Below are 8,155 nucleotides of genomic sequence, written 5' to 3'. Positions count from 1 at the left end.
GATTTAGATTAAGTGGACGGGAAGGCAAGGAAGCAAATCTTCGTGTCCACCTTCAGACTTGTCTTTAAGTGTACGAAAGACACAGCCGCATGCTCTTGTGCGGTGCCAAACCGGCGCCCTTTCGAGTGTCGTTCCAGAGCTCTCACAACTTGGCAATGCAGTCGACAAAACTATTAAGAAAACGTTTCGAACACTAAAGTGTTTTCATCTTACTATTGCACTAAAGATGCTATTTAAAGTTAAGTGCTATTTAATAGCACTGAAGATAAAAACAGTTTAGTTTTCAAAGCCTTTGCTGAACATGCGTTTAGTAGCTTACCGTATCTACATTTTGGGCTCTTTATTTTTTGACTATTTACTCTTTCTAAAAAAAAACTCACTGACAGCAAACCACAAAAATCAATAATAAAGTTATATTTTTTTATTGGACAAGTTCTAATTTGCAAACGGATCAATTTTGTGGAAGCTCTGTCTATCTAAACTGTGTTCCAAGCACATTGTGATAGCAGCATTACATTTACATACAATCACTTCAAAAAAGTGGGTCGATCCAGGGGGGCACTTGGTAAGGTGTCTCCTAAAAACGACAAAACCATGAGATGAGCACAGCGTGACGGCAGCACTATCTTTGTATCTTCTTCTTCAATTGTCTTGCCTGAACCAGGCATCGACGGCCTCAGATGAATAATTAAACCAAATATTTCTATTATATGTTGCATGGATGATTGTTTCTGTTTTGTCGTTAAATTGTTCCAGATGTGTTTGTCTTTGTCTGCCAGGTGCCCGCTTTCCAAAAATTTTACCAGTTAAAGAAAGGAGTTTAAAGAGTAAAAGAGTTTAAAGAAATCTGTGGATCTTGCCCGACTTTCTCTTTGACGATGCTGATTTCATACTTTCAATGATGTTGAACTAAACAAGTTCATCTGTCGTTTATAGAGCAATAACTTCACTTTTGTGTTTACTTTCAGATAAATTTTGCAAAACGCCTCCTTCCATTCCAAACATGGCAAGAGTCCAAGTGTTTCGGCGATCGAACAACGGGAGACTTGTGTCTTTGAGCAGCTTGTCCTACAGGTACAATGATGTGGCCGAGTATACTTGCCTGCCAGGATATAAAAAAGGTTTTCCGGTAATGCAACATTACTGTCATGGGCGCAAAGGATGGACAGGAAGAACTACTTGTGTATGTAAGTCCATTGACTAAGGACCTTCTCGATATGACGCTTCAATATTGCCAGTAAATATATCGATAGTGCATGCTTAGTCAAGTCATTGTACCTTATACAGATTCATGTTTCATCTGCAGAGATTTTTCATCTTCAGAGAGTGGTGTGAGCTTTTCTTGCATTTTCCTTTTAAGTACACACTATCAAAACCTTTTTTCTGTCTTTCGTAAATAAATCTATGTAAACATTCGATAATAACATCTGGTCAATGCGTAGGACTAACGCTTTTATAATAGAAAAAAAAAATTACTTATTAACATGCTATTCCTCTTTCCACTCTTCAGGAAAGAGGAAAGGCTTGGTAATTTCAGACTAACAATTTGATAAAGCCCAACACAATGAAATGTTATGTATGGTCGACCAAACTGGAAGTGATGACAAAGATCTAAGAATTATCCAAAATTTATATTACGAACAATCTCAGCTGCTATCAGAATTAATGATGACTGCAGTGACTATACGACCATTCAAGAAGGAGTAAGACAAAGCTGTGCTATGCTTTCACTCGATCTTGCTCATTATACAGTGAAATAATTTCAAGGCATATTAAAGATAAAACAGATATTATTATTGGAGGGTACATAGCCGAGTGGTGAGAGCGCTGGAACGACACTCGAAAGGGCACCGGCTCGACAACGCTCATGAGCATGCAGCTGTGTCTTTGGCAAGACACTTGCAGGCATGCCTGAAGGTGGACATGAAGATTGGCTTCCTTGCCTTCCCGTCCACGTCCACTTCATCTAAATGTTCAACCACCAGGTGTAAGCCTGGATACGACAAACAAAAAAATATTGGAGGAAACAACATAAATCACATACGATATGCTGACGACACCGTTTTGATAGCTGACTCGGACATGAAATTGCAGAATATATCAGATATTGTGTGTACAAACAGCAAAACATTTGGCATGGAGTTAAATAAAAAGAAAACCGAAAGAATGGTCATAACCAAGATATTATGGTGAATTGGGATGCAAGGAACGAAACAGAACTCAACATAAAAACAGCCCAAGCAAAAACAAGCTTCCAACAAATGAAACCAATTTGCTGCAATAAAAATATTTTCTTTAAGACAAGGTTTAGAGTTCTAAATTGCTACATTTATGCTGTTTTTCAAGACAACTCTGAAACCTGGAATATCTCAGCAAAAATGGCTGAAAAAATTAATGTTCAGTTCAGTTTGTTTTATTTCTGACCATCATAACAAAAAAACAAAATATGCCAAACATAGCAGAAATCTAGAAAAAGGTAGAAGCGACAAAAAACGAACGTTATAACGTGCTTGATACCAAAGGCAATCTGGTTTAAATTTGGCACGGTCGCAACATCTTAGTAGAATTTCAAAATTTGGAAAAACGAAAAGAAAAAAAAGAGAAAGCGACTTTTTCAAAGTTTTATGAGTAAAAAAAATAAAGTAAAAGCAAGACAAAAAAATAAGCAGCTGCTATGTTGATCGTCCTTGTTGCGTTATCGAAAGTGCTGACAGTCTTGAGTGGAACAATCTTGATGCGTTCAGCAACGCACTTCATGTCTTGCAAAGACAAATAAAGAAGTTTTACACAAACTCAACCAAACCAGATCTCTGTTTAAAATTGTTAATGCAACACAATATAAATTTCTCGGCGATGTAATAAGAAAGCAAAAACTGGAGCATTTCTCGATAACTGGTAAATTTTTTGGAAAGCGTGCACCATGCCAGGCAAACAAAGACAAACTCATCTTAAACAATTTAACGACAAGGCAGAAACAATCATTCATACAACTACAACATAGTGTATAGGAACACTTGGTCTAATTATTCATCCGAAACCGTAGATAGGCTACTTGGTTCAGGCACAGAAATTGAAGAAGACTAACGTTAGAAAGCAAGAAAACGCAGAGGATCAAGAATCTAGTATTAATTGAATGACTATTTACTTGTTGTTTTTATAAAATTGTTTTTTATTGTTTCTTTTCTTTTAGTGTCGTGCCAGCGCTACAACAGAAGAGAGGTGATACGTAACAATATGATTTGTGGATCACAATGCACGACAGATAACGATTGTGGAAGAAACTCCACTTGCATCTGTGACGGTCCTTGCGGCCAAACCTGTGTTGCTAATGGTAAAGTATTTTTGATTCGGCTTGTTTGTAATAATTACATCAATAAATACAGCTCTTGTATCACTAACAAAATTATATTGGGGACATCTAGAGTAATGATTTTAATTTCTAAGTCAAAAATGCTAATGTACCTTCTTTATATGTTCGACTCTCTTTAGAAGATGTTTACGTTTTCTTTGTTTTTGCTGAGCTGAGATGGTGCAATATATAAGCCGTTGGCTTTCCAATGATGCAAACCTAATCGACATCCGGCTTCAGCAGGATGTTAAAAAACACCGCTCACCTCTACCCACTAGTGATGCAAACCGCGCCGCGCCGCGTACGCGGCCACTTTTGACTTTTTCGCCGCGTGCCGCGCCGCGCCGCTTGCCGCGTAAACTTTTTCAAGAAATATCAGTTATGAAACTTCAAATTTAAATTGGAAACACGGATCACTTTTTTTTCCTTTAACAGAAACCCTAAGCTGGAAAGCTATGCAGTTGACAGGATTTTTGGGGCTGGCTTGTGAGGGAAGCTGCACGAGTGTTTTTGGTTAATAGCCTAGCTGATAAGCTCAGCTTAGATGCATTGCTGATAAGAGAACATGATCTGGTTAGCCTAATGATAGTCAGTTAGTGCACAACTGTACCGGTAGGTTACCAGTTATATGCCATGGGTGCTTTTTTGCCACAATTGACTTTCTAAAAAATAACGCGTTAAAATGTTTTTTGAAAATTTTGTAAATTGCGGTGTGCGGTGCGGTGTCAAAGTTCCAGATAAATTGCGGTGTGCGGATAGGTGATTCAGTTGCGGTGCTGTGTGCGGATAAAAATTTTGGGTTCGCTGCATTACTATACCCACAATGTAATAGCTTGGGTGAAAATAGTAGTCAACCTGAAGGAAAGGCGGCGGAAAGAAAGGGACTGGTTATCCTACTCTTATCAGTGCCGAAGGTAGGTGTCGGCAACTTACGGCCCATGGGTCGGATCCGGCCCGCCAAGGAAAATCATCCGGCCTGCAGCCGCTTTACAAATTATAGTATTATATGGCCTGCCTAGTGATATATTATTTTATAATCGAACCTCTAATTTATGCCGTTCATGATATAAATCGTCACAACACCCGCCAAGCTTATCAGTCGTCCACTGGCTCAGTCGAGACAATATGCTAAAAAGAGTGTACACGTTGAAGAAAGAAATAGCAACCTGCCTTGAAAACAAGACTATCATTGCTGGAGAATTTCTTAACCCTTATCAGCACATGCGTTGACATTTTGTCAACATCGACTTTTTTGTGTGAGATTGCTCTCGCCCCTTATGCACTAGTTTAACAACATTCAGTGACGATGGAGAACTTCTGAGTAGCTTACTGCTGTAGCGATTTCAAAACTTTCGATTGTTTACACGATGAGTTATTTGCGTTTTAACTTAATCGGCACATCTGTTGACAAAATGTCAACAATCAGAAACAATAGGAGTTTTTAATGCAAAGCCACTATGCAGTAGCTAGCTATTATCACAAAGTGATAACTGGCGACGTACAGGAAAGTTGCACGTGTATTTAGTGAATCGCTGTCTGACTAGGTCCTAGTCAGACTGGAGTTAGACTGCCAGGAGGAGTTAGACTGCCAGTTGATATAACTCAGAAGAAAAATACTGCCTAAGCAGTTATGTTGGAAACGTTTGCCCTACCTCTAACTAGCTCTTACAAGATTTTACATGTGTATTAGCTCTTACATGAAATGCTAACTATTCGAAATTCAAAGGTTGTTTCGGTTAATTACAGCAAGGTGCAAATTTACTGATAGACAGACAGAGAAGATTTTTATCTCAAGAGGCCCTAAGACACCTGCAAATAACTTCTGATGATGTTGATAGCGACTCTAATGCTGAGGCTACAAGTAGTAGTGAATGTGAGTCCATACCAGATGTTGATGAACTGCCTTTGGAAGAAGAGGAACTGTCCGATATAGATGTCTTTGAGGAAGAAAGTGAAAATGACAAGACTGGTAGTGATGCAGATCAAGAATCTAATGATGATTCCTCAGAAGATGAAGATCAAGTACCGATAACAGCTGGCAATGCAATCTATTATGCAAATCCTTTTCCAGGCAAGCTCAGAAGAAGAAGTATATTGACGCAACAGCCTCTGTTTGATGCTGCTCCTGAACTTGAAGTGGATGCCTTCAAATTATTTTATCGGCCTGAAATTATACTTCAGATAGTACGTGAGACGAACAGAAAAACGAAGGACGTGAGACACGGATGTAAACTGTTGCTAATTCTAAACACAAAAACTTCACAATTGAAGAAGTTGAGGCAGGTCTTGGAATTATGATACATGCTGGCTTGGACAGAAATAACTTCACCGATTACATATCGAGGCAAAATTCCTAGAAGAACATACATGCAATCGAGACCATGGAAATATGGAATAGAGTTCTTTTGTCTGTGTGAAGCCACATCAGGTTTTGCTCTAAGTGGCATTATTTATTCCGGCAGAGAACCCGACTCGGCTCCTCACAGAAATCTTGCAAGCGATATAGTGATGAACCTGTGTTCTGTTTACTTTGGTATTGGTCAGGATATATACGTTGACAGATGTTTTACATCTCATAGTCTGGTTTGCAAGCTTTTGCTTCAAAATCTTACATTGGTAGAAACAGTAATGGCTAGTCGCCGTGAAGTTCCTTCGCAGCTCAAATCAGCAAGGGGAAGAGAGGTGGAAAGTAGCCTACTGAAGCGTTGTATGACCATTAAAACACGATTCTGCTATATGTACCAAAACGAAACAGGAATGTCGTCATGATGTCTTTTTCACACTCTTCTGTTTCCATCACTGACCCTCACAAAAAACCTACAGTTATTATGCATTATAACAAGCATAATGGTGGAGTTGACACTCTTGATGAAAACTGTGAAGAATTCAATTGCTTGAGGAAAAAAATCATTGGCCAGTGCTTATAAATTACAATTTGATAAATGCCAGTAACAACGCATTTCTCATAATGAGAGGCAATGGGAAAAGTAACAAAAAATAGATTTTCTCAAACAACTTAGCTTTCAGCTTGCTCAACCGTATGTCAACAAAACAAAATTGGCGGAGAAACTAAACTACTTGCCGAAAAAGTTGGGGTTCATCGATGCTGCTACTTCAAGCACTTTCAGAAGCACATTTCAAAGCATCAAACGGGGAAGATGCTACAGATGTGCAAAGCATACTCGATCTGCATGTGTCACTTGTAGCCGCGGGTTTGCCCACGACACAAAAAACTTCAGAAGCACCAATATAGCTTGGAATGCTGAACAATTTGTTGTAGCGCACGTTTCTTCGTTTTTGTGTTTGAAATATACGTGGCACAACTTCGCTTGTTAAGATTTATTTGCATTTTATCTGAGAGCTAGTAAGCTAAAATTATGTCCTGGTTAGAAAGCAGACCTCACAATTAGGATTAATGGTTGTTTTGTTAAGGTTTTATCAACATCAAATCATCTAACATAACAACTTCACTTTGAGACCAGCGCATTTGTACCGAAAAACACAAGGAAATGACATGTTGACATTTTGTCAACATCTGTGCCGATTAAGTTACCTAAAATCCCTGTGCTAATAAGGGTTCAAGAATGGGTTCTAATTTGGCATCATTTTTGTTGATCACATCTGAACAACTTGAATGTGCAGCTTCATGAAAAGTTTTAATTGATACATAAGATGTGTAAGCTTACGGGCATTCGAAACAAAACTACGGCTCTTGGAAAGTCAGCTGGAAAATATAAATTATGCTCACTCTGCTACACTGCAGAAGAACAAACCTACAAGCAATACCGTACGATGTTTGTTTCTATAATACTGTACAACACTTAAGAAATCAATTTTCATCCCGCTTTGGTGACATTCGTTTTCTCGAAAACGACATCAAATTATTCAGTCCTACTCCACTCGTTGTACAGGTGGATACAGTGCAACAGAAGTAGGTTATCAAATGGGATTGAGCTACAGTGCAGTAATAAGCTAAAATTAAAACTTCAAGCAGAGAGTGTATCACTGCTTGACTTCTGTAACATATCTTGAATGGAAACAATATCCTAACTTGATTAATCATACTAAAAAAAGGGCGTCATTATTTGACAGCACTTACGCATGTAAAGATCTATTTTCGTCAATGAAACTCACCAAGAACAAGTTGAGAACGAAACTTACGAGTAGACGACCACTTGCAAGATGTCATGTTACTTTCCTCATTTGCAGTAACTCACCGCTTGAGCATCAGGAAGGTTCAAACCAAAACAACTGCAAATCTCACATTAATGTTGCACTAGTATAAATACATGTATGTTGTATTTCATCAAATATAGTTATTATTCACTAAAATCCTCTACAGCCTGTTTCACCCTAAAAGGGGATCATTATAAGGTTCTGAAAAATATGCAAAAGCAATAAATCGGTAATACTTGAAAAAATATTAAATATTACAACCTTAATTTAATCTGCAAAAAATTCATCAAGATTACAAAGTACCTCCAACCATTACCACAAAAGCCTCAATTAAAATGTCCAAATTGAAACCAAGCAGATTGATACCAATGCATGTGACGTCACAATGAAGCAAAATGCAATATGGATCAAATAACCTGTAGTAACCTGTGCAAATAAAATAAAATTTATTTTTAAATTTATAACCTGTAAAAATCAAATGAAATTTATTTTTAAATTAAAAATCTGTAAAAATCAAATGAAATTTATTTTTAAAATTACTATTTTATTTTGAAGTATTTGAGTTTAAATTTGTTTCGACGACGACATTTACCCACCAGTTTACAACGCTTGTTAAGAAGGTGGTTATAA

At 37.7% G+C, this 8,155-nt stretch overlaps 1 long non-coding RNA gene across 1 annotated transcript; it reads right to left on the bottom strand.

Annotated features, from left to right (window-relative positions):
* Positions 1–425: 425 nt before the first annotated feature.
* Positions 426–7,685, bottom strand: LOC145778833 (uncharacterized). Its single transcript, XR_014290472.1, has 3 exons — positions 7,484–7,685; positions 1,279–1,402; positions 426–1,102 (listed from the first exon to the last, which is right to left on the bottom strand). It is a non-coding gene; the product is annotated as an uncharacterized LOC145778833 (long non-coding RNA).
* Between the last annotated feature and the right edge of the window lie 470 nt (positions 7,686–8,155).

The sequence above is a fragment of the Aplidium turbinatum genome, chromosome 10 (assembly GCF_918807975.1).
Source record: "Aplidium turbinatum chromosome 10, kaAplTurb1.1, whole genome shotgun sequence".
NCBI classification, from domain to species: Eukaryota; Metazoa; Chordata; class Ascidiacea; order Aplousobranchia; family Polyclinidae; genus Aplidium; species Aplidium turbinatum.
The sequence above is the reverse complement of the archived record's forward strand: the minus strand, read 5'-3'. Positions and strand labels throughout refer to the sequence as shown.